This window comes from Eleutherodactylus coqui, chromosome 6, assembly GCF_035609145.1.
Source record: "Eleutherodactylus coqui strain aEleCoq1 chromosome 6, aEleCoq1.hap1, whole genome shotgun sequence".
Lineage (NCBI taxonomy): Eukaryota > Metazoa > Chordata > Amphibia > Anura > Eleutherodactylidae > Eleutherodactylus > Eleutherodactylus coqui.
The window spans coordinates 151,765,399-151,788,859 of record NC_089842.1 but is presented as its reverse complement, the minus strand read 5'-3'; positions in this window follow the sequence as shown (position 1 = coordinate 151,788,859).

Genomic DNA, 23,461 nt, shown 5'->3' with positions numbered 1-23,461 from the left:
AGAGGTTGCTGTTCCGGAGATCGTCGATGATGTGCACAACCTCATACTGGAGAATCAGCCAATTTCACTTAAAGGAATAGCAGACATTATGGGAATTTCTCGTGAACGCGTTTGTGTCATTATCCATTATCCATGTGAACATGAAGAAGCTATTTGCAAAGTAAGTCCCCAAATGTTTGACAAAAGATCAGAAAAGCATGCGAGTGAAAACTTCCCGGTCCATTTGTCAGCGTTTCCGGAGTGATAAACTTCCTGGATCGACTGGTCACTATGGGTGAGACCTGGATTTATTTGTATGACCCTGAAACCAAGGAACAGTCAAAAGAGTGGAGGCACAGTGGTTCTCCTCCCCCAAAGAAGTTCAGGGTGCAAAAATCAGCCACTAAGGTGATGGCGTTTGTGTTCTGGGATAAGGAGGGCGTGCTGCTAGTGGACTACCTTCAAGAGGGCTCCACAATCAATGCAAGGTATTACATTGAACTTTTGGACCAATTGAAGGCAGCTCTGAAGGCCAAAAGGTGCGGCAAGCTGTCCAAAGGAATCTTGTTCCTGCAAGACAATGCCCTGCTCACACTGTACAAGCGACCACGGCAAAACTGGTGGAGCTAGGCTTCCAGCTGGTTGAGCACCCACCTTATTCACCAGATCTAGCTCCCTTGACTATTATCTGTTTCCAAACCTGAAGAAACACCTCAAGGGGACCAAATCTCACACCATTTCCAATGCCATAGCTGCTATGGGTGACTGGTTTGAGGCACAACCGAAATCCTTCTTTTTGCAAGGCTTACAGAACTTGGAATACTAATGTAAGAAGTGTGTTGGCATCAGTGGAGAGTATGTGGAATAAATGTAAAGTTTCATCTTCCTATCCCGTTTCTTTCTGGGTAAAGCCAAAGACTTATCAGCAGCCCCTCGTATAAATGAAGATAGGTGTTCAGCATTTGGTCTCCCATGCTGTGTTCTTATCAATCTGATTTTAAAAGCATATCAATAAATGTTACTTTTATGGTTCTACCAAGTGCTGAACATCTCTCCTCTTTTATATACGAACATACTGAGGCTGGAGCCGTGTATCTGTTTGAAGTTCTCTGCATTGCACTATTACCTGGATGTGGACCTTTTTATGCAGGTGAGCTGGTTCACACATTTGCTTTATTTTTATACTACTTATGTAGTGCAGTATATTATTCCAACTATTATTTTTTCTTGGACAGTAAAGTCTATTAGACCCTGTCTCTGGCCAAGATGACAGACTTGGAAGCCATTATTTGGCCTCCAGCTACCAGGGTACGTTTTGGCGTCCTCCCAATTGCATGGTATGTGTGGGACGATGGGGTGAACAAGTGAGTTCCAAACCATTGACTTTGCTATTTAAGGGGTTAGGTGAACTGTTGTCTACAGCGGGACAGCAACTGTCACTTATAGTTGTGATCACACTCTGGTTATGGGTGGATGCTGGAACTACTGTTCCACTGTGTTGTATATTTATGGTGTGTGTTACATAGGGGTTAAATAGTAAATTCAAATATGCAACTGATCCCTTAAAAAACAAGCCCTCATACAGCTATGTTGACGAAAAAGTTAAAAGACCTATTATATACTTCTTATCTTTAACCCCTTCCCGCCCCATGAAGTAAGGGTACATCATGGCAGGCTGGTACTTCCCGCAAAATGACGCACCCTTACGCCATCGGGATAATGCGAGATCATGACTGATCTCACGCTATCCCGCAGCGGGAGCCGGCTGTCAGTGATAGCCGGCCTCTCGCTGCAACAGCGCGCGCGCGCGGGGGGCATCGGAGATGCGCCCCTTGCTGTTAACCCCTTCCCTGCAGCGTTCTGTGTCTCCAGTCGGCTCTCGCAATGTTATCGCAAGAGCCCGGCCTGTCGCCATCGCAACGGGACGCCAGACACTGGCGTCCTGTAGTGCCAATGCCTATGATCGCTCTATAAGCGATAAGGCATGGCAGGGCAGTACCCCTGCCTTGCCCTATCACAGCGATCATAAGTGCTGTGCTGCAAGTCCCTCAGAGGGACTCAAATAGTGTAAAAAAAAAAAGATAAAAAAATGAATAAAAAAGAAAAATTTAAAAAAAAAGTAAAAAAAACCCTTTTTTATGCTTTTTCTAATATTAGCATAAAAAAAGGTAAGAAAAAATTAAAATGGCACATATTTGGTATTGACGCGTCCGTAACCACGTGTACAAAACGTTGAACATGCTTTTTATTTTGTACGGCAAAAAACGTAAAAAAACCCGCTAAAAACAGAGGCAAAATGCTAATTTTTAGCATTTTGCCTCCCAAAAAATGCAATAAAAGTCATAAAAAAAGCTGTATATTCCCCAAAATGGTACAAATAAAAACTACAGCTCGTCTCGCAAAAAATAAGCCCTCATAAAGCTCCGTACATAGAAAAATAAAAAAGTTACAGGACTTTAAATGCAGCGATAGAGAAAAAAAAAGGATTTCCAAAAAAGGGGTTTTATTGCAAAAAAGTGGAAAAACCTAAAAAAAATAAGAATTTTGGTATCGTTGTAACCGTACCGACCCGCAGAAAAAACATATTGTGTCATTTATGCTGCATGATTGACGCTGTAAAAAAAAACAAAAAATCTATGGCAGAATTGATGCGTTTTCTCTCCCTGTTATCATAAAAAAAATAATAAAAGTTTTACGATATAGTCTATGTACCCAAACGTGGCACCGATAAAAACTACAGCTCACCATGCAAAAAACAAGCCCTTATATGGCCGCGTTGACGGAAAAATAAAAAAACCTATGGCTTTTGAAAAATGGAGATGAAAATCGTTGCGTCCTCAAGCCCAAAATAGGCCATGCCATTAAGGGGTTAAAAGAGACATTCCCTCTAATACAGGAGGTGAAATTAGAGGGTTCTACTGTGGTCATCAAATGCTATATTCACTGCAATTTTAATGTAAGGGTCTTCCATATCACATTTGTGGTGTATGTCCAGCATAATTGCTGCATTATCCCCAATGTAAATGTATCCATAAATTTGTATGGCGCTAATGTGTGTATATTATATTAAGTGTCATTTTGGCATACACCTATATTTTTCCTAAGAACTTATACAGTGTTGGTATAACCGGTATTAGCGCGCTTTCACATGGGTGTATCCTCATTTGCACGAGCATCAGCGCTGTGTTTTTGCGTAACGAACAATGCTTTTTTGTGCACGTTTCAATGTATTCTGCATCTCCTTGCATATTGGGTATGCATTTGCGCACCCCCATTGACTTCTATGGGGATCTTTGGTGCGGAAATGTGCAGAAAAGTAGAGCATGCTGCCTCTTTTTGTAACTGAAATGCGCACACAAAATAAGAAAAGCTGAACGAACCCATTGAGATCAATGCGTTCTATTCTCTGCATATTGCCCACACAAGAACGCATACAAATACGCCCATGTGAAGGAGCCGTTAGCGAGGCTCAACTTCCTCTATTTCATACAAACTAATAAGAACTCCTTCTTATTTGCTGCTAATAAAACACAGTAGGGCGAACGATAAGAGAATCTTACTGTAAATAAAACTGTTTTTCTCTTTTGGGGATGTTTTCCATTTATAATAAGCAGATCTTCCAGTTCAGTGATAAGAGCCCTGGAATATTTCTCCTTAGAGGAGATGGGAGTGCCAATCTCAGGGAGTTTTGTGTCCTTGGCAGTAAGGTCAGGTGATTCCCCAGTGTATCTCTCTCCAAATGTAGAAAGTATGTGATTGTATCAAGTGAATAGCACGTTTCTGAGTATATCAAGAAGGATTCTTGGGGGAAATCACTTTTTATTGATAACAACATGTTCTACAATGTTTCATCAGTGATATTTACTACTAAATTAGGAGCAGTTGTGAGTTCGCACAGGGATTTTTTTTTTTTGCATTGAAAAATTCTTGATTGACAGAAAAGATATTATCTTAATATAATCCTCATGTGGAAAAAATGTTCAGTTTTCTTTGCTTGGTTTCAATTGTGCAACTGTGTAACACCCTCTGTGAAAAGTCCTATTGAGACGCATTCTTACCAGGCAAATTACGGGAGGGCTGGAATGCATAGTCTGCAGAGCAGGTAGCTGTATACTTTATTATGTGTATTTACTGTTAGAGTAGAAGAAATGCATTTAATCAGATAGATATACCGATAAGAATTACACCTAGACTTACCTTTTGATATCTCCCTAAATCATGAAGGACGATGGCAATGGTGAGGTCCATAAGATTCAGTGATGGGTTCATACACTTGCATGGGAAATGTAAATTTAACAGAGATCTCTGACCCACAACAAAGATATAATTTTCTTGACGTGTTGTTTTTTTTTCATCATTACAGATAAATGACATTGGCAGTGATTGTAAAGCATGGACCACAACTCACTCAAAATTCTGTGTCCTGTGACTGTCGACCTAAGGTAGAGTTCCATGTTGAAGCAATGTTGAAGAATGTGATGTTGATGTCTGACATAGAGGTAGTTGGTTGTGGTCCGGTGTTGCCATGTTCGTTTGAATTAACCAGCAGATGAAGTTGTAAGTTGATTGAGCCACTATAAATATTTAGGTATAGTTATATTTAATAGCATAATTGATTTTTTTTCCATAACAAGGAGCAGTAGGTCAGTGGAGAGGTAGGTATTAGAGATGAGCGAGTATACTCGCTAAGGCACATTACTCGAGCGAGTAGTGCCTTAGCCGAGTATCTCCCCGCTCATCTCTAAAGATTCGGGGGCCGGCGGCGGGCGGGGAGCGGCGGGGAAGAGCAGGGAGGAACGGAGGGGAGATCTCTCTCTCCCACTCTCCCCCCTGCTCCCCGCTGCAACTCACCTGTCACCCGCGCCGGCCGCCGAATCTTTAGAGACGAGCGGGGAGATACTCGGCTAAGGCACTACTCGCTTGAGTAATGTGCCTTAGCGAGTATACTCGCTCATCTCTAGTAGGTATCTCAAAGTGTTGTCTTGATAGCTGTGTGATGCATTTACAGCCTCGGGTGGCCAAACAAGATCTGATAATTATGGCTTTTGAGGAAGCTGGATATTAGTTGGGATACAGCTGCCTTTTGGTTACTTGTGCTCAAGAGTTTCTGCCTGGAAAACCCCTTTAAGGTATTGTTTATAGAGTGGTCCCTCAACATACAATGGTCATCTTGGCACCAATTAGTATTGTATCTTAAAAATATTGTATATTGAAACCATAACGCTATAGAAAACTGATAATTGTTTCTGAAGCCTCCGAAATGTCAACCAAAAGTAATCCAAATGTGAATTAAACATAATTGAGCAGATAAAGAATACAGGTCAAGCAAGTCCTTACATGTAAAAGTCAGAGCAAGCTGCTAGAAGCTGTAAATAATTTTCTATGGTGAGGAAAACAGTTTCTTTAGGGTCAAGTACAGAGCAAACGGTATATCAAAAACAATAAAATAGAGCCGCCCTCATCTGGTATCTGCTCATCCTGGCACATGTACAGTGCGGAACAAAACATGTAGTACTGTACTGTACTGTAGAGAGATGTTACCAGACAGCCAGTCAGTGCAGTCACCTCAGAAACACAGGTGCCTTACCAATGAAACGTACATGCTGATTGTGCACTGTGCTGGAAAATTCTGCCATTCTGCAGATCTGTCTTGTCTGTGACATTGTTTAAAGATCCATTTACACGCAATGATTATTGCTTAAAATTCGTTAAAACAATGTAAATGCTGCCATCATTCACTCTTCGGCTAAACGATGGTTTTAAGATGAGCTTAAAGGCCATTGTTCAACTGGAGAGAAGATAACAGGGATCATATGCTGTGTCCTGCACTGGAGTCAAGGATTACATTGTATTATGCTGACAGCCCCTGCGAGAACAATGGAACTGTGTGCAGAGCTTAGACCACATGCTGTGCTCTGCAGAGCTTGACAAAGACCTCAGGTTGTAGGTCGAAACGCTGCCCATCATTTTTTATAGGCCAAGGGTGAAACCACTTTTCGGGCCTCCTATGGCAAGATCATTAATCTAATCACGCCTCGTGTGGCACAGAGTGTTAAGGCAGCAGAAATGCTCTCACTCACGACCTGTAGGTTGCAGGTTCAATTGCCACTTGGTTTAGGTAGCCAGCTCAAGGTTGACTCAGCCTTCCATCTTTCTGAGGTCGGTAAAATGAGTACCCAGCTTGCTGGGGCAGAGGGGTAATAAACAAATTACCTGAAAGTGCTGCGGAATAAGTTGGCACTATACAAAAAACAAGTCCCCGCTTCCCCCAACTCTATAATAATTTGCATATCTGCCTGAGACTAACTGAATGCCGAGTTTTGCATTCTAGGTGCGTGATTTTTTGAAAATGTGAAAAGCAAGTGTTAACCCTTTCCAATCCACTGTCTGACCTCTGAAGACATTATGATTTAAGGCTGCACAGCTCCGATGTTGGAAGACGTCCGTCGGGTTCTCTTATTGTATATTACCAGCCTCTCTGCTGTTGGAGCTTAATCAACGTGTCATCTCATGCAGTACTGGCTTTAGCCAGCATATAGCGCCATTGTATAATGGCAGAAAAAGAGTAAGCCCCCTATGAAAACCAGGATACAAATTGGATTGTAAAGGGTTAAATTAACTGTAATTTATACCCCTTTCAAATGAGCTTCAGGAGATGCGCTCTACTGTATGTATTTTGAGATCACAAAGAAGATCCTATAACAACACTAGGGAGAGAGGAAACTGGAAATGTTAGTGGAAGTTTCCCCACTCCCTTGTGCTGCCATTTGATCTTCCTTTTGATCTAAGAAGATGTATGGGAGAATGAGTCTCCCTAATGTGATGTGTGAGGGACCTAGCCAGTTTATCTCCACAACACAGATAGGTTGTTAGAATAGTGCTCATACCATCATCTGACATGAGTCTACCGTGCTTGAACCACTCGTGTGGAGCAACATCTTTAAATAATAGTGAACCTTTATGTCCTATACATCTGTTTTACAATCTTTTCTCCTTTTTTTGTAAGTCAATTTTTTTAAAAAGCAGATGTAAATTTTTATGCAAGTATTTGCAAAGTCAGGAAGACAGGCAGGGATGCTCTTGGCTTTTGAACTTCGCATTTTTCCTTTCAGCAGCTTGTGTATAATAAATATCATGAGTAAAGAATGTATAAGGCCTCATGTCCACGGGGACAGATCCGCAGCAGGTGTCCCGCACGCGTGATCTGCGCCCCATAAGGATGCATTGGACACCCGCAGGTAGTTAAATACCTACGGATGTCATTTTCCCCTGAGACGCGGATTGCGTGTGCGGGAAATCACCCGCAGCATGCTCCATTTTAGTGCGTGTCTCCCGCGGGGACGGAACCAGCAAGCTTCTATTGAAGGCTATGGAAGCCATCTGGATGCGCGGCACACCCGCAGCTGAATTCCTGCTCTCCGGCGGGAGAGCAGGAGTTCAAAAAAAAAAAAAGAGTGCATGAGCACATCCGCCGGGCCGAAGAAAGAAGATCCGGCCGCGAAGGAGGGAAGATCCGCAGCGTCTGGACATGTAAGTAAATCTTCTTTTTAGGCCTCATGTCCGCGGGAAAGGAGGGACCCGCTGCGGGATTCTGCATGAAGAATCCGCGGCGGGCCTGATTTTTCCTGTTACATGAGGCCTTAATAGTGTTTGATATGCACTAAAGGAACATCAATCTACTGTATATAGACTCATTTTTAAATAAGTACCAGCAGTACAGTGAAATGATAAAAATGGGTTGTCTCATAAGAGATATTTGAAAGGACTATCTGATGACAGACAATCACAGTAATGTCCCATATACACAGCACGACAGTCGTCTAAACGACTGCATAAGCGCCGACGTCACCACTAAGGTCGTTAGCACTCGTGCAGAGCATTTACACAGGCAGAGAACACCGCTGGATCGCTGGCTTCTCACTCAGAGCTTCCTTTTCAATGCAATGGTTTTTATGCTGACTGAAAGTTAGGGATAACGAATAATAAATATTTTCTTTGCATTTATATGGGATGATTATCGCTCATTTTTTTTCGTTTCATTGAATTTTGAGCGATAGTCATCCTGTGTAAATGGTCCTTAAGTCCTGCTCCCCATTGCAAACAGCTATTTTCACCATGGAAAACTGAAGGGGAAATATAATATTATGCAGTAAAACAATGGTAACTGCGTCAATATAAATTGAGCAATAAACCCCTGATGCTGCTAACAGATCAATGGCATCTACCAAGCCCTTACAGATGAGCATTAATTAGTGCATACCAGAAAGAGATCTATGAAGCAGAATGGGTCCATGCTGCTCTGATAACATCAGTACCCAGATCATAGAACACTTGCAAATGTACAGTGAAAGCTTCCTCAAATAAGTCAATCGAAATTGATGTTATATAATTTGAATCACACTTAAATTGCGTAGGATTGCTTCTGAGTCTTCCACAAGCCAGGTAATAGCGGGTGAAGTGCGGCAGATGGCACGCACTAATGTCTTGCGCACATCAAAGCCATCTCTCCTGCCTAGCCAGGCATTCCTGTGGGGGCGCAGGCCATGCACTTCAACTTTTGCATGTGTAAGTGCGCACTAATGTCTCAATCTGCTGCACTACTCCCGCTATTACCTTGTTTGTGGAAGACCCAGTAGTATTAAAAGTGTGTTTCAAGTTATATGACATCATTTTTGATTGATGGTTTATGTAATGCAAGGGACAGTTTAAGTCTGCCAGAATGGGGACCCTTCTATGATGTTAATGTGCCCTAATAATAACAGGGTTGTCTCTGCTAAACTCCCTCCCCCTCTCCACCCCTTGCCGGCTGTTTGCAAAGGGAGGAGGCGGGAGATTAGCACATTAGCTCCCGCCCCCTCCCTTTGCTGACAGACACAAAGGGGCAGAGAGGGGGTGGGAAGGCAGAGGGAGTTTAGCTAAGCTAAACTCTCTCACCCTGTCCGACAGAATCCCAGGTTTGGCGTATACTCACCGCACCCTGGCCGTCTGAACGGGCGTGTAAATGGGAGATGCAGCCGTGATTTGGTCATGGCTGCCTCTCGTTCACGCACTTTCGGCCACGCTGTGGTAGTGCTATGGCCGATCAGTTATCACAGTACCCGTGTGAAGGAGCCCTTCAGGGTATGTTCATATAGGCTATGCTTATATATTTCCACCACAAATCAGCAGGGAATTGTGCGGTGGGGCAAATGCAAACCATTTTTTGGTGGATTTGCTGCTGTTGATCAGATTACAAAAAAAGTATACTCACTTTCTCTCCTGAATCGGATGATTGGATGAATTTCCTTTATTTTATTTATTAAAACCAAAAATTGTTATTTCTGTAAATTGCTTTTAATATTCGTTACTGTTTCTCCATTGTAGTATGGGCTGTCGGAATATCTCTGCTCTTTTCCCCCACTCTCTTGTATAAATGTACACAACCTAGTGTTCATTTCAGAAAAATACACAGCAAACTCTTCTCTAAAACTAGCAATAATTTCAAAAAGCCCCGGCCACTTAACAAAAGTTTCATGTTACTAATGAAAGTGTGTTATTAGTAATAACGAAAGACCTTTTAGCCTTCTGTCTAAAAGCCTGTTTCTAACCACAAAAGCAGAGCAAAGTATATCATGCTAAGATATTTAATAACCTATTAGTGTATTCATCTTTTCATCATTTGACAGGTGGAAGTTGTAGCTGAACAGTTAGTTTTAATTATAAAACATTCCAGATGTAGAATACTATATAAATTAAAGCCAGAGCTACTCATATATCTTTTCCCCTTTTTGTTAAGAACGCTTAACTACGTATCTGCTTTTCATTTGAAAATGTTATTAAAACTCTTGCTTAGGAATTCATAGTCTTGGCTTATTCCGCTAATTGACACCATTAAAGCTACTAATCTTTCTTAGACTTAGCAGAAATGTACATTATACAATTTACATACCACAGACATAGGGAGTTAGAGAAACCAACAGCATTTTGGGAGGATCCCATTTTCGGTAACCAGAAATTTATTTTAAACATAACAATAAAAGTAACAATAACTGGAAATTTTTTTCCTTTTTTTTTTTTCTTTTTTAGAATATGCCTGGTTACATCCTTAAATGGGGTCATACTTAGAAATTCTTTTCGTTGATAGTGATCTCCAAATCACCTTCCAATCATTCATGTGTGTTGAGTCATCCGGATTATTCCACAATGTTGCAAAGCTTTTTCTAGAAACTTTTAAGCAGAAATGTCTTTGTAAAGTAAATCTCCTGAGGGAAATGAATCAAACCTAAGTGTTTTGTTTCCTTTCTTTGAAAAGGGAAACACTCTTTTAAAATCAGCATATAAATGGCCCTTTCCTGCATGTTACAGGATTTTTTTCACCACCTTAGACTCTAGAACCTATGACGTTAGTGTGAACGTTTATACATGATGGATCCATATTTGTTTTAAAAATGGATCATTGCAGACCTCATTGACTTGGGTTGCTGTTAGTGATAAGCGATTAGTTGAAAAATCAGTTCTTGTCTGTATTGGGCTGATTTCATGAAAATTAATGCGAATCGGGGCGGCTGATTCCGACTCCCTTTAAAAGGCAATGGGGAAAAAATCGGGTAAACTAAGCTTCCCCCCCAAAGGTCCCCAATGCAGCCAAACCACACATCCGGGGAACACTGTGCTCCTCCCCAAAATTGGTCAAAATTGTGTCCAGTGGTATAGAGGGCTAATTATAGCACATGGCTGTCACTGCAAACAAAAGAAACCCCACATAGGGTCTCCTAGATCAAAAATTGCACCAAGGAAGACAGCAGGTGTGCTGCTTGTTGTAAAAGCAAGGTCATACATTTTATAAGGTCAAATTCTGCAAGGTGAATGTATAATTATTAAAGGGGTTGTCTCGCGAAATCAAGTGGGGTTATACACTTCTGTATGGCCATATTAATGCACTTTGTAATATACATCGTGCATTAAATATGAGCCATACAGAAGTTATACACTTACCTGCTCCGTTGCTAGCGTCCTCGTCTCCATGGTTCCGTCTAAATTCGCCGGCGGCTTGCTTTTTTAGATGCGCTTGCGCAGTCCGGTCTTCTGCTCTGAGCACAAGCCGCTTCAGTGTGCTCCCCGCTACAGCTCTTCTGCGCATGCGCAGACGAGCTGTATCTTCTCGGGAGCGTGCTGGAGTGGCCATTCTGCTACCATCCTCTGTTAGAGGAAGGTGCAGAAACTGGAGCCGCCCAGCCGAGAAGCCCAGTCCAGCAGCCCAGCCGAGCTGCCCAGCCCAGCCCAGCCACCCAGGTAAGTGATGGGTGACGGACTGACGGGGGTGACGCGTGACTGACTGCCGCTGTGGCCCCAGAGCCTACCGCTGGGCCCCGGAGCCTACCGCTGGGCCCCGAGGCCTACCGCTGGGGAGCTGGGGCCTACCGCTGGGCCCCGGAGCCTACCGCTGGGCCCCGGGGCCTACCGCTGGGGAGCCGGGGCCTACCGCTGGGGAGCCGGGGCCTACCGCTGGGGAGCCGGGGCTAGCGCGGGGAAGCCGGGGGGAGCCGGGGGCTAGCGCCGGTTATCTGCTGCCTGGCGGTGGGTGACTGGTCGGCCGCGTTCAATCCCGGGGTTCGGTCGGCGGCTGCGGGGCGTCTGGTTGTCAGGGAGACACAGCTGGTAGCGTCTCGGGAGCGCGCACGCCGGGCTACAGCAAGCGACGGGAAAAGAGCCGGCGGCCATCTTGGGGAAACTTTTTATAAGTTGCTGAAACGCTGGAACTATAAGTACAAACCAGCTAGAAAAGTTATTTACAGGGGGGCTTAGTAATGTATGCTTAATTAGGGGGACTGGGCAAAAAAAAATTTCACTGCTTCCTCGAGACAACCCCTTTAATGTAGTTTTTTTTTTCAAAAGAACATGAACTATCATGATTTTTATGTATCCATTGCGCATGTGTATTAACACGTCCTGCACCTACTGCATCCACAACTATAATTACCTATAAGATGTGACCATGTTTCACTCGTTGCTTTACTAGTAAAAGTACTTCTCCCAGAGTCCTGCCCCTTTTAGCTGCAAATTGATATCCATTTTTTTTGTCTGCTTGTTTTGGGTGTCGCAATTAAGCTTGTGGAAATGTGCACATGTGATTTAAATTGGAAGTACCATGTCTGTTTGTTTGCTGTGATCAAGAAAGTGTCTTTCGAAAGGCGTCTGAGTGTAGACATGGTGTTACACAGTACCTACCATTCATAATTTTATGGATTTTTGGGAAGAAAAGAAGTGTTTTTAAGAAGCCGGCTTTTCTCCTCAATTGTCGTTATTCAAACCGTTTGACTCAGGGTCAGCCTGAGCACCTCAAAACCTTCAAGCTAAACCGGGGTAAATACTACCTACTAACCAGATGGAGATAAGTTTGTGTTATGCGTTTTGGAACTTGTATTCACTATAGTTGTAAAGATTGAAGGCCAATGCTGTTAAAGCAATATTATGTGGTATGCTAGAATATAGGGATTTAATGTCACATGTAATCCAAGCGAATGCCTCCTTCCATTGAAAATGATGAAAGGTTCCCAAAACTTGTTTGCCATCCAGCCACTTTCTGAACTAAAGGTTGCAACAAAGTATCTACCCAAGCACACAAATTTTCATTTCGCGAACCTATAGCAGCAATAATATGATGCAATGGCAGTCTTATAATCGATTTGTGAAAAACTGGTGTGATGGGAGACTTAATACATAAAAAACTTGCTGGTTTCTCATTGAAAATGCCTAAAGCTAAGCCCTCATTAATCAGATCTCTTAATATTTTCGGAAAAGTCTGTATTAGATTAACAGTTAATTTTTTGTAAGTTTTAGCATCATGAAAAATTTTCAATGCAAGTTCCTTATTTCATTCTTTATCTATGACGACCATAGCTCTTCCTTTATCCACTTTCCTGATAATGATTGTATTATTGTTCTTCAAGTCTAATATAGCTGTCTGCTGTTTAACTCTTTCCCGCTATAGGACGTACAGTTACGTCCTGTGGTATGGAGTATGTAAGAAGAAACATCGCGGGGAGACCTCTCTTCATACAGTGTAGGCGACAGCTGTTTATTACACCCAACACCCGCTGGCAATAGCTGCAATCAGCCGCATGGCTGATTGGCACTATTAACCCCTTAAATCCCCCATTTAAATTCCCCGAACATCGTAATGAGATCACAGGGAACCTCAGGGCTGTCTTAGCAGACTGCTTATCAGGACATCCCCGTGGGATGGCTTGATAGACTGCCTGCCCGCCTGATCGCAGTATGATGTAATGCTATGGCAGTACGTCATGCTGTAGTAGTGATCAAAGCATTTCTAGTTGTTGTGCCCTGTGGAGACTAAAAAAAAAGTAAAAATTGGAACAATAGAGTTTTACCAAATATTTTAAAAAAAAGTAATAAAAGCTTGAAAAAAACCTTTTGCCATATTTATAATAAAAAAATCTGAATAATAAAACAAAAATACATATTTGGTATCGCTGCAACTGTAAAGGTCCAATCTATCAAAGTAATGCATTATTTAGCCCACATGGTGAACGTCGTCTGAAAAAAAAAAAAAAGAACGCCAGAAATGCACTTTTTTGGTCACCCTGCCTCCTAGAAAAAATGCAATAAAAAGCAATGAAAAAGTAATTTGTATTCGTAAAAGGTACCAATGTAAACTACAGGAAATCCGCAAAAAACGAGCCCTCGCATAACTATGTCGACGGAAGAATAAAAAAGTTATTTCGTGCAGAAGATGGCGGCAGAAAATAATTTAAAAAAATTAAATGTCTTGGAAAAAATACAAGTAGTACTGCAAAGAAAAAAACTATATAAGTTGCAGTTTGTGCGCCATAGAAACAAGACGCACCAGGAGATGGCAGAATGTGTTTTTTTTTTCAATTTTACTTCACTCCACTCCAGAATTTTTAAAAAGTTTTTCAGTACATTATATGGTACATTAAATGGTGCCATTGAAAAATACAACTTGTCCCGCACAACACAAGTCCTCATACAGCGACGTCGATGGATAAATAAAGGAGTTGCAATCTTTTTAAAAGGGGGGAAGAAAAAACTAAAATGGAAAAAAAGGCCGCGTCATTAACAGGTTAAAGGAGAGATTACAGTGGATTTGTTCAGATCTAGATGCATTATATTATCTAATCAGGTCTCTTTCCATCGCAAACTGCTACTGATCAATTGCTTCCATCCTTGCATTTACTGGATAATATGATGGATTCCTCATGCGGACATTTATTTTATTCTAATTGTAATAAGCTCAACAATGACACTTGTTCTTGGAAATTCAGATTCACAAATTCATTATTTGTTTCACATGATATATTCTTTTCAACTTCACTTCTCTCAGTTGCATCTTGATTAGAGATGAGCGAGCACCAAAATGCTCGGGTGCTCGTTACTCGGGATGAAATTATCGCGATGCTCGAGGGTTCGTTTCGAATAACGAACTCCATTGAAGTCAATGGGCGACTCGAGCATTTTTGTATATCGCCGATGCTCGCTAAGGTTTCCATTTGTGAAAATCGGGGCAATTCAAGAAAGTGATGGGAACGACACAGCAACGGATAGGGCAGGCGAGGGGCTACATGTTGGGCTGCATCTCAAGTTCCCAGGTCCCACTATTAAGCCACAATAGCAGCAAGAGTGCCCCCCCCTCCCAACAACTTTTACTTCTGAAAAGCCCTCATTAGCAATGCATACCTTAGCTAAGCACCACACTACCTCCAACAAAGCACAATCACTGCCTGCATGACACTCCGCTGCCACTTCTCCTGGGTTACATGCTGCCAACCCCCCCCCCCCCCCGCACGACGCAGTGTCCACAGCGCACACCAAAGTGTCCCTGCGCAGCCTTCAGCTGCCCTCATGCCACACCACCCTCATGTCTATTTATAGGTGCGTCTGCCATGAGGAGGAACCGCAGGCACACACTGCAGAGGGTTGGCACGGCTAGGCAGCGACCCTCTTTAAAAGGGGCAGGACGATAGCCCACAATGCTGTACAGAAGCAATGAGAAATATAATCCTGTACCACCGCCATCAGGAGCTGCACACGTGGGCATAGCAATGGGGAACCTATGTGCCACACACTATTCATTCTGTCAAGGTGTCTGCATGCCCCAGTCAGACCGCGGTTTTTTATAAATAGTCACGGGCAGGTACAACTCCGCAATGGGAATTCCGTGTGCACCCACAGCATGGGTGGCTACCTGGAACCCACCGGCGGTACATAAATATATCCCATTGCATTGCCCATCACAGCTTAGGTAATGTCATGTTAAATGCAGGTGGGCTTCGGCCCACACTGCATGCCCCAGTCAGACTGGGGTTCTTTAGAAGTGGACACATGCAGTTACAACTCCGTGTGGACCAACAGCATGGGTGGGTGCCAGGAAGCCACCGGCGGTACATAAATATATTCCATTGCATTGCCCATCACAGCTGAGGTAATGTTATGTTTAATGCAGGTGGGCTTCGGCCCACACTGCATGCCCCAGTCAGACTGGGGTTCTTTAGAAGTGGACACATGCAGTTACAACTCCGTGTGGACCGACAGCATGGGTGGGTGCCAGGAAGCCACCGGCGGTACATAAATGTATCCCATTGCAGTGCCCATCACAGCTGAGGTAACGTCCGATTAAATGCAGGTGGGCTTCGGCCCACACTGCATGCCCCAGTCAGACTGGGGTTCTTTAGAAGTAGACACATGCAGTTACAACTCCCTGTGGACCCACAGCATGGGTGGCTCCCTGGAACCCACCGGCGGTACATAAACATATCCCATTGCAGTGCCCAGCACAGCTGATGTAACGTCAGCTTTAATGCAGGTGGGCAAAAAATTAATTGGATTACACTGTAGGCGAGGGCCCCCAAAAATTGGGGTACCAACAGTACTAATGTACGTCAGAAAAATTGCCCATGCCCAACCAAGAGGGCAGGTGAAACCCATTAATCGCTTTGGTTAATGTGGCTTAATTTGTAACTAGGCCTGGAGGCAGCCCAGTTAAAATAAAAATTGGTTCAGGTGAAAGTTTCAACGCTTTAATGAGCATTGAAACGTATAAAATTTGTTTACAAAAATTATATGACTGAGCCTTGTGGGCCTAAGAAAAATTGCCCATTCGGCGTGATTACGTCAGGTTTCAGGAGGAAGAGCAGGAGGAGGAGGATGAATATTATACACAGATTGATGAAGCTAAAAGGTCCACGTTTTTGATGGTGATAGAGAACAATGCTTCCATCCGCGGGTGCAGCCTACGTATTGCTTAGGTATCGCTGCTGTCCGCTGGTGAAGAAGAGAAGTCTGGGGAAATCCAGGCCTTGTTCATCTTGATGAGTGTAAGCCTGTCGGCACTGTCGGTTGACAGGCAGGTGCGCTTATCTGTGATGATTCCCCCCGGCCGCACTAAACACCATCTCTGACAAGACGCTAGCCGCAGGACAAGCAAGCACCTCCAGGGCATACAGCGCGAGTTCATGCCACGTGTCCAGCTTCGACACCCAGTAGTTGTAGGGGGCAGAGGCGTCACGGAGGACGGTTGTGCGATCGGCTACGTACTCCCTCACCATCCTTTTACAGTGCTCCCGCCGACTCAGCCTTGACTGGGGAGCGGTGACACAGTCTTGCTGGGGAGCCATAAAGCTGTCAAAGGCCTTAGAGAGTGTTCCCCTGCCTGTGCTGTACATGCTGCCTGATCTCTGCGCCTCCCCTGCTACCTGGCCCTCGGAACTGCGCCTTCGGCCACTAGCGCTGTCGGATGGGAATTTTACCATCAGTTTGTCCGCCAGGGTCCTATGGTATAGCATCACTCTCGAACCCCTTTCCTCTTCGGGTATGAGAGTGGAAAGGTTCTCCTTATACCGTGGGTCGAGCAGTGTGTACACCCAGTAATCCGTAGTGGCCAGAATGCGTGTAACGCGAGGGTCACGAGAAAGGTATCCTAACATGAAGTCAGCCATGTGTGCCAGGGTACCTGTACGCAACACATGGCTGTCCGCACTAGGAAGATCACTTTCAGGATCCTCCTCCTCCTCCTCCTCAGGCCATACACGCTGAAAGGATGACAGGCAAGCAGCATGGGTACCCTCAGCATTGGGCCAAGCTGTCTCTTCCCCCTCCTCCTCATCCTCCTCATGCTCCTCCTCCTCAACGCGCTGAGATATAGACAGGAGGGTGCTCTGACTATCCAGCGACATACTGTCTTCCCCCGCCTCTCTTTCCGAGCGCAAAGCGTCTGCCTTTATGCTTTGCAGGGAACTTCTCAAGAGGCATAGCAGAGGAATGGTGACGCTAATGATTGCAGCATCGCCGCTCACCATCTGGGTAGACTCCTCAAAGTTTCCAAGGACCTGGCAGATGTCTGCCAACCAGGCCCACTCTTCTGTAAAGAATTGAGGAGGCTGACTCCCACTGCGCGCGCCCATGTTGGAGTTGGTATTCCACTATAGCTCTACGCTGCTCATAGAGCCTGGCCAACATGTGGAGCGTAGAGTTCCACCGTGTGGGCACGTCGCACAGCAGTCGGTGCACTGGCAGATGAAACCGATGTTGCAGGGTGCGCAGGGTGGCAGCGTCCGTGTGGGACTTGCGGAAATGTGCGCAGAGCCGGCGCACCTTTCCGAGCAGGTCTGACAAGCGTGGGTAGCTTTTCAGAAAGCGCTGAACCACCAAATTAAAGACGTGGGCCAGGCATGGCACGTGCATGAGGCTGCCGAGCTGCAGAGCCGCCACCAGGTTACGGCCGTTGTCACACACGACCATGCCCGGTTGGAGGCTCAGCGGCGCAAGCCAGCGGTCGGTCTGCTCTGTCAGACCCTGCAGCAGTTCGTGGGCCGTGTGCCTCTTCTCTCCTAAGCTGAGTAGTTTCAGCACGGCCTGCTGATGCTTGCCCACCGCTGTGCTGCCACGCCGCGCGACACCGACTGCTGGCGACGTGCTGCTGCTGACACATCTTGATTGCGAGACAGAGGTTGCGTAGGAGGAGGAGGAGGAGGGTGGTTTAGTGGAGGAAGCATACACCGCCGCAGATACCACCACCGAGCTGGGGCCCGCAATTCTGGGGGTGGGTAGGACATATGCTTGAGAAAGACCCCATGAGGGTCGAAACGTAGCATGTTCTTGGAGGAATAAAGTATTTATTTTTATATTACGCCCTGGATGCTGCCACGAACCTTTTTGTGAGATACTGTGATATACTTTGGGGGGTCTTCTGAGGCTCTGACCCCCACATTCCTGGCGTGCACCCGTTGGACTTATTAGTCCCCTTTTCGGTTTGGTTTGAAGAACCCTGAGGTGTGCTGCGAGTTAAACCCGTGTGGATTGCGGCATAGGACGTGAGCGGTCCCAGGCTCTGACTCTGTCCCAGCCTCGACTAAATTCACCCAATGTGCCGTCAGGGAGATATAGTGGCCCTGCCCGCCTGTGCTTGTCTACGTGTCCGTTGTTAAGTGGACCTTGCCAGTAACCGCGTTGGTGAGGGCGCGTACAATGTTGCGGGAGACGTGGTCGTGCAGGGCTGGGACGGCACATTGGGAAAAGTAGTGGCGACTGGGAACTGAGTAACGCGGGACCGCCGCCGCCATCATACCTTTGAAAGCCTCCGTTTCCACAAGCCTATACGGCAGCATCTCCAGGCTGATAAATTTGGCTATGTGCACGTTTAACGCTTGAGCGTGCGGGTGCGTGGCGGTGTACTTGCGCTCCAACACTTGCGCTAGCGACGGCTGGACGGTGCGCTGAGAGACATTGGTGGATGGGGCCGAGCACAGAGGAGGTGAGGGTGTGGGTGCAGGCCAGGAGACGGTGGTGCCTGTGTCCTGAGAGGGGGGTTGGATCTCAGTGGCAGGTTGGGGCACAGGGGGAGAGGCAGCGGTGCAAACCGGAGGTGGTGAGCGGCCTTCGTCCCACCTTGTGGGGTGCTTGGTCATCATATGTCTGTGCATGCTGGTGGTGGTGAGGCTGGTGGTGGTGGCTCCCCGGCTGATCTTGGCGCGACAAAGGTTGCACACCACTGTTCGTCGGTCGTCTGCAGGGTGGCATGGCGCGAGGGGGCGCTTTGGGAAACAGTTGGTGGATTATTCGGTCTGGCCCTGCCTCTACCCCTGGCCACAGCACTGCCTCTTCCAACCTGCCCTGCTGCTGCACTTGCCTCCCCCTCTGAAGACCTGTCCTCAGTTGGCGTAGCAAACCAGATGGGGTCAGTCACCTCATCGTCCTGCTGCTCTTCCTCCGAATCCTCTGTGCGCTCCTCCCTCGGACTTACTCCAATTACTACTACCTGAGTGATAGACAACTGTGTCTCATCGTCATCATCCTCCTCACCCACTGAAAGCTCCTCCGGTGGGAGAGGAACCATTGCTGGCCATTCTGGGCAGGGGCCCGGGAACAGTTCCTGGGAGTCTGCCCGCTCCTCAGAATGTCTCATTTTCATGGAGTGAGGAGGCTGGGAGGATGGAGGAGCAGCAGCCAGAGGATTCAGAGTTGCAGCAGTGGACGGCGCAGAACTCTGGGTGGTCGATAGATTGCTGGATGCACTTTCTGCCATCCACGACAGGACCTGCTCACACTGCTCATTTTCTAATATAGGTCTACCGCGTGGACCCATTAATTGTGAGATAAATGTGGTGATGCCAGAAACGTGCCTCTCTCCTAATCCCGCAGCAGTCGGCTGCGATACACCTGGATCAGGAGCTCGGCCTGTGCCCACACCTTGACTTGGGCCTCCGCGTCCTCGCCTGCGTCCACGTCCTCTAGGCCTACCCCTACCCCTCAGCATGCTGTATTACCAGTAGTGCAGAAACAGAACGCTGTAATTAAATGTGCCGCTTATTGGCCTGTGGTTGGAGGCTGACTTCCCTTACGGAACGCACAGCAGAGCCAGGAAACAATTTTGCGCACGCCTGTAGTGAGACGTAGGTGCGTATGACTGAGCTAGTGGAATTCACAGCGCAGAAGCAGTCAAGTGGCCAAAGGCCAGTAGTAGGCCATAAGTATTTTGCTTCTATTTTTTTAAAATGCTGAGCTGATACAGCAGACAGATACTGTAGGCAGCGTATAATATTATGTATACTGTTTCCCTCTGGCGGGATGACGGCGATCATGTAACAGAGACAGCAGATCCAGGAAACAATTTTTCGCAAGCCTGCTGTAACGCTTAGCTGCGTATTAATTACGACTACTACCCCCAGCAGATAGATACTGTAGGCAGCGTATAATATTATCTATACTCTTTCCCTCTGGCGGGATGACGGCGATCAATTTTTTGGAAAAAGCCCACTGCCTATATGGCCTGAATATCTCTTTCCCTGCCTCACCAGTACTGGCCCTATACTATGTACAATGACTGCAGACTGCGGACGCAATGTTCTGCACGGCCGATATACAAAAAAAAAAAATCGTGCCACACTGCTAAAAGCAGCCTCAACAGTACTGCACACAGTCAGATGTGGCCCTAAGAAGGACCGTTGGGGTTCTTGAAGCCTAAAATAACTCCTAACGCTCTCCCTATAGCAGCTCCGGCACCAGCAGCACTTTCCGTGATCTCTGTCAGAATGCATCTGTGGTGAGCCGCGGGAGGGGCCGATTTATATACTCGGGTGACACCTGATCTCGCCAGCCACTCACTGCAGGGGGGTGGTATAGGGCTTGAACGTCGCAGGGGGAAGTTGTAGTGCCTTCCCTGTCTTTCTATTGGCCAGAAAAGCGCGCTAACGTCTCAGAGATGAAAGTGAAAGCAACTCGAACATCGCGTGGTACTCGTCTCTAGTAACGAGCATCTCGAACACGCTAATACTCGAACGAGTATCAAGCTCGGATGAGTAAGTTCGCTCATCTGTAATCTTGATCCAAAAAAATATCTGTGCAAGGTCAAAAGTCGAGCAAATCTATTAACATCCAAGAGTTGAAAAAGGTCAAAAATCTCTGTTGGTACAAAACCCAATTCTTGACATTGTACACTAATATGATCTTCATTTAGATTATGATAAGCTGATAATATCATTATTTTTATCTCTACCAATGAAAAATTATCAATCAGGTCTTCTTGTTGCGAGTCGGGTATTTCTATGTCCTTAAATTATAAGATCGATTCGATATATATCTATCTATATCTATCTATCTATCTATCTATCTATCTATCTATCTATCTATCTATATAATGTTAATGATAGGAATGCCTCATGAGACACTCCCTGGATTGGCTAGGGCATTCTAGTGAGTATTTAAATACCGACCTAGAAGCGGAACCGTTCAATCCAATTCATGGAGTCTAAATGCCCTTCTACAAGCTACACTAATCTACCAACAGAATGTAAACACTCTATCATGGTAAAAGGCACAATAGCAGCCTAGAAAATAGCCCGCAAGGCGTACGGACTGTCGTTTAAAATTTCCAAACACATGGACTTATGGCATCACCCAAAATTTAAGGAGGGAAGGAAAAACAAAATGTTTAAAATGTGGCGACATAGAGGGATTATGAAAGTCCAACACCTCTTCCACCCTGAAAACCCTAGATACAAAACTTTTAGAGAAATCTGCGAGGAATTCAATGTACCTACGTCCCACTTTCTACCATTCGCACAGGTGCGGAGTGTTCTGCGAGAAAGACTAGCTGATGTGTCAAAGGAAGCAATACTTAATCCAATGGATACCTTGGTTAAAAATACCTCATATAAACATTCAATCTCAAATTTGTATACCAGATGTAGAGAAGACTGGAGAATGGAAAACAACTCTAGCTTATTCAAAAAATGGTTGCGGGAGCTTCAAGATCCGGATTCACCCGAGGGAATAATTAAAAGTTGGAATTCGGTGAGGCAGGCGGTGTCCAATGAACGATGGCAAAGAACATTCTTTAAGATAATTCATGGAGCGATATATGTGTTTGGCAAGCCTCAGAACCCCAATGGTCCAGCTAGGCTAGATGCTCCCGACCAAATTCTGATTTTTACATGGCATATGGCAATGCTTTAAGATCCAAAACTACTGGGCTGGGGTCTAAAAGCTGGTACAAGACATGGGGGGTCAACTACTACAGTTGACACCACAAATATTCATACTCCACCAACAAAGGCGTAACTTGAAGCTCCTGGGCCCCGATGCAAAACCTGTAACAGGGCCCCCAACTATAATGCTTTACTTATAGTTCTGGGTTCCCTATATGGAAAAGTGAGGCCTTATGGGCCCCCTAAGGCTCCTGAGCCCGGGTGCAACCGCATCCCCTGCATCCCCTATAGTTACGCCCCTGTCCACCAACTACCTGACCAGACGAGAAAAGCCAAAATGATCCCCACTATTCTTCTAAGTAGCAAAAGGTGCCTCTTGAACAGCTGGCTGCTGGCTAAGCCCTTTGGAATAAATGATATTATACAACAATTAAAACTTCTCGTGAAAATGGAGAGAGTTGATATAGAGAGGAGGGTAGAGTCCCAAGTGGAGGGAATTTATAGAAAAATTTCTTAGCTCTAATGAAATCAAGGGGTGTATGAACCAGTTTACCAACACAATGTGGTACTACAGTCAAGATGACATGAAACAGCTGGGAATTTTGAAGATTACATGACAAGACATGAAGGGGGGTGCGTTGGGGGGGGGGGGGGGTATACTGCAGGTTAATTTAGTTTAAAAGTTATTAGTTGTGTTTTGTTATTGATATTACAACATGGTATTATAATCATTAGAAGTTGAGGGAGGAGGGACAAGGGGAAAAACAAAAAAAATGGAGGGTATATGCATGAGCAAGGCTGTGCCCAACACACAGAAAGTACTAAGAAGAAAGCTTATGTTGACAACTAAAGGCAGAGATGCTACTGCAATCGAAATATGTGTTATGTAGAGATGAGCGAGCGTACTCGCTAAGGCAAATTACTCAAGCCAGTATTGCCTAATGCGAGTACCTGCCCGCTTGTTTCTAAAGATTTGGATGCCGGCGGGGGGCGGGGAGCGGCGGGGGAGAGCGAGGAGGAATGGAGGGGAGATCTCTCTCTCTCACTCTCTCCCCCCTGCTCACTCCTGAAACTCACCGCTCACCCCCGCCGGCACCCGAATGTTTTGAGACGAGCGGGCAGGTACTCGCATAAGGCACTACTGGCTCGAGTAGTCTGCCTTAGCGAGTATGCTCGCTCATCTCTAGTGTTATGTGATCAAAGTGTTGTGTAATCTTTATGACTTGCTCGTGTTTGTTTTTTTTCCCTTAAAATGATAATAAAAAAGAGTTCAAAAAACAATAATAATAATAGAAATAAGAAATAGTTTATGATGGATGCTAATATAGCAGTAATGTCACAAGTTTGTTTTTCCGCTTCCTGATTAGTTGAGATTGCTTTTAATGCCTTAGATTTTCATTGTAAGGATGCCATGACTAAGAATGTTAACTCTAGAAATGCGTGGGAGCTATGGTATACACAGCATGGAAACTGTTTTATGGATTAAGAAATAAAACCTCCATTTTTAAGGAAGTGCTGGAATTGTATGCATTCGTTTTAGA